General features: G+C 46.1%; 1 non-coding gene across 1 annotated transcript; it reads left to right on the top strand.

Annotated features, from left to right (window-relative positions):
• Nucleotides 1-3,256: 3,256 nt before the first annotated feature.
• LOC141597935 (small nucleolar RNA R71) lies at nucleotides 3,257-3,363 on the top strand. The gene has a single exon (XR_012523143.1). It is a non-coding gene; the product is annotated as a small nucleolar RNA R71 (small nucleolar RNA).
• Nucleotides 3,364-3,871: the final 508 nt, after the last annotated feature.

The following is a 3,871-nucleotide window of genomic DNA, read 5'->3' as shown; positions in this document are numbered from 1 at the left end:
AAACGTGCATTTTATGGAAATTTTTGAAATTTTTCAATTTTTTTGAATTTTGTATATAGCGAATATTAAACAAACAATGCAAAACAAAATTTAAACGTGAATGCAAACAAATGAATGAAGTGCGACGCAAAACCCTTCCCCAAACCAAATCGCACAATGTCCCCATTGTGCAAAAGCATGTAATGAAGAAAAATGGAAAACGGGAATTTGCGAGAAAAAGGGAAATAAAAACAAAGACATAAAGTAAAGATTTGGGAACTCACAAGACTTTAAGCGCAACAAAGGAAACCTCCCCAAACCAGCGTGAGCTAGGAGGTTTCAGTAGCCAGCAGTGCTACCGACAAGAGTGCCTGAAAAACAATCAAAACCACGCATAAGACGGAAGAAAGCAATTTTGGAACGTAAAAATTGTGCATAAATGAGACAAAAGAAGAAATAGACAATTCGATGGAAAATAAAGTGGAGTAGAAAACTCCCTTGAATCCGCATATCGACCAAACACAAACAGGGAGAGGTCGTGAAAGAATGTAGCAAGAGCGGATCGATCGACCTAAAGGGACGATCGATCGACCAGGTGGTCGTGAATGAGCTCAGTAACCCGCAACTCGATCGATCGACCATCGATACTACGATCGATCGATCAAAACACCTTCAGTGTCGTATTTCTTCGTAATTGCTCAATGATTTCAGCTAATAAGTTCTAAACACCTGCAAATGCACAATAGTATGCGCCCAAAATTGCGCAAAACCCGGAAACGAAGTCTAAAGTAAATAGAAATCCTAAGCAAACAAAATGAAAGCGAAGTTTTCGCACACAAAAAGCAATAAAAAAAATAGTTCGAAAGCAATAGAATGAAGTTTATAACGAAATTGATCAACTAATAGTTGATCAAAAAGGACCAAGGGATGGCCCACTTCGTCGGCTTCTGGCTACTAGAGGTAGCCTCAATGGTGCTCATCTTATCAGCTGCACCTTTCTCAGCTTCAACAGTCGGAGAGCTCAATGGATCAGCTTCGTCATCTCCCCAATCAAGGACTTCCTCGGAATCGTCGGACTCCAAATCTGCCCATCTCACTTTGACGGGCTCATATTCCACTTCCTCGTCAGTCCCATAACTTAGGCATCCAAGACCTCCTCTCGAAACGATAGGCTCTGTCGCAGCTGGAGCATCCAAATGCTCTTCCTTCCCAAAACCAGGCTCTGCATAGTCTAAAGCAACAAATTCTTCCTCCTTTTTGCTCCCATTCGGGGCGGAGGGGTTAATACAAAGCAGTAGTAATAGGGACGGTCGGTTCGGGAAGCACGAAGCACGATCTCTTTTCGAGACCGTGTTTACGGTGACGACAGCCACATGGCATCCTTCTTTTTAGCGGGTTGGGCAAAAACGATAGAATGTTTCCCAACCTTGAAGGTCAAGGTTCCTAAACCGACGTCAATAATCGCACCGGCGGTGTGCGTAAACGCCTACCCAAAATGATGGGAATATGGTCATCCTCGGGCATGTCAAGGACAACAAAGTCAACAGGGAAGAAAAACTTCCCTATCTGGACGGGTATGTCCTCTAGGACTCCTATGGGCTCGACTGCAGATCGGTCGGCCATCTGAACTGTCATTTCCGTGATAGCAAACCGGGTCAACTTGAGTCTCCTAGCTAAACTCAAGGGCATGACACTTATACTGGCCCCTAAGTCACACAATGCCTTCTCAATTGAGAAGGTACCTACTTTGCAAGGGACAGAAAAACTACCCGGATCTTCTAACTTAAGGGGCGCAGTGTGAGACAGATAAGAACAAGACTCCTTTGTGAGTGCGACAAAGTGTGCACTTTGTTTCAAGTGACCGCTTTTTTGACAACAATTGCTTCATAAATTTAGTGTAAGCGGGTACTTGGTTAACTAACTCAAGGAAGGGGACTTGCACATTCAAACTACGGATGACTCTCTCAAACTTATTGAAAGATACCTGTTCTTTGGTCGGCACGAGTCTCTCCGGATATGGGGCTGTAAGGAGCACCTTAGCCCTCTCTTCTAAGTCGCGTGTGCCGGCATCCTTGGACTTAGGTTGAAAGTCCGTCGCCTTCTCTTTGTTGAAGCTAGATCCTTCCTCAGACCGTCTCAAATGAGACCCATTGACCGTCATTGGATCGAACTTGAGCCGGGATCGACCCATCGAGACTCGGTTCGCCTAAAATCTTCGGGATCGTGGTACCCCGAAACAAGTGGTCTCGTAAATTATTTGGCATTAAAGGACGAGACTCTTCAATATCAGCAGTGAAAGTGGTCGATCGACCACCTTCCTCAGTCGATCGACTGGTTTGCACAGTTCCAGAAGCTCCTGTAACTCGTAACTCAGTCGATCGACTAGGGATATCAGTCGATCGACTGAAATTCCTGGCAGACGCCTTTTTCTTTGAATTGTTCGTTGAAGCTTTCTCTTTGCTTGTTTCTGGCTTATCTTTCCCAACAGCATCCTCAACCATAGCAGGACCGTCAAGGGTGGACCCGCTCCTCAATGTGATGGCATTTAGGGTCTCCTTTTGTTCGGGTTGAGTGGGTAAGTGCCCGGAGCTCGAGTGTTATTCTTATCGGCCAATTGAGCAATTTGGCTCTCTAATAGCTTCATCCCGGCCTCTCTTGCTTGGGACTCCTTTAGCACAGATTCTTAAGCTCGCAAACTCGAAATTTTGTGATTGTTGTTGTTGCGGCACATAAGGAGGCTTTTGATCTTGTTGTTGCTTTTGATGAGGAGGCACATATGGTCTGCTGTTTGTGGTGGAGGTTGAGTTGGGTTTTGAACATTCTCGGCTTCTCCAACTCGAGTTCGGATGTGGTGGCTCGTAGTAGGTGTTTGTCCGCCTATAGTGTTGAAAGGCGACATGATTCAAAGGGACTAGGGCGGTTTTTCGAGACATGGCCCTCAACTCCACACCTTTCACGAGACGAAGGGACCGTCCCCGCACAAAGATTGACTTGGTACATCCCACCTTTAGATACTCCCCCTAGCTCATATTTGTCGAATCTCGCGGTAAGAGCCTCAAGTGCGACAAAGAACAGAGGAGGATTCAGCGGCTCTCCTCTGGTTCCCTCTCGAATTCCCATACTCGGCCTTGTGGGTAGCTAGATCGTCAATGATCTTCCACCCCTTGGTTGCTCCTAAATTTTCAAGAAATCTCCCATTGGGTCGCAAAGATCCAAAATGGCCCTCTGATCGTCGTACAACCCATTGTAGAAATGATTGCACAAACTCCACTTAGCAAACCCATGGTGCGGTATGGTTCGCACCAACTTCTTGAATCGGACCCATGCCTCATGGAAATTTTCATCTGGCCCTTGTTTAAAGCCCGTGATCTGAGCTCTAATGGCGATCGTCCTTGAAGCAGAAAAGTACTTCTTGTAGAACGCCAATGCCAATGTATTCCGGTCGATGATCTCCAAAGCGGCTCGGTCCGGATCTCTATACCATTCCCTTGCAAAGATCGCGAAGGGAGAAGATAAACATAGTCTCCTTGATCTCGTCCTGGGTCACGCCACCAAGTGGGGGAATGGAGCAAAGCGATGTCAATGAAGGTCTCCATATGTTTAGCCGCATCTTCGTTGCGCTCCCCGAATCGGTTTCTCTCTACCATAGTGATGTAGGCAGGCTTTGGTTCGAACTTTCTGGCTTCTCCCGGTAGTTCGAACCCCTTATATAAATTCGCGGCCGTCGGCTCAGAAAAACTAGCTATACTCGCTTCCTCGGCCATGACCGAAAATTCGAAAGTAATCTGTTTGGTGAAGATGTAGAAACGGGTGAAGATGGTGGATTCTCCTCGAATGTAGCTCGTTCTCGTAAAAGCTAGAATGAGAACTCGGCCCTTCCAATTGTTGTTCT

The sequence above is a fragment of the Silene latifolia genome, chromosome 8 (assembly GCF_048544455.1).
Source record: "Silene latifolia isolate original U9 population chromosome 8, ASM4854445v1, whole genome shotgun sequence".
Lineage (NCBI taxonomy): Eukaryota > Viridiplantae > Streptophyta > Magnoliopsida > Caryophyllales > Caryophyllaceae > Silene > Silene latifolia.
This window is presented reverse-complemented; position numbering and strand designations above follow the sequence as displayed.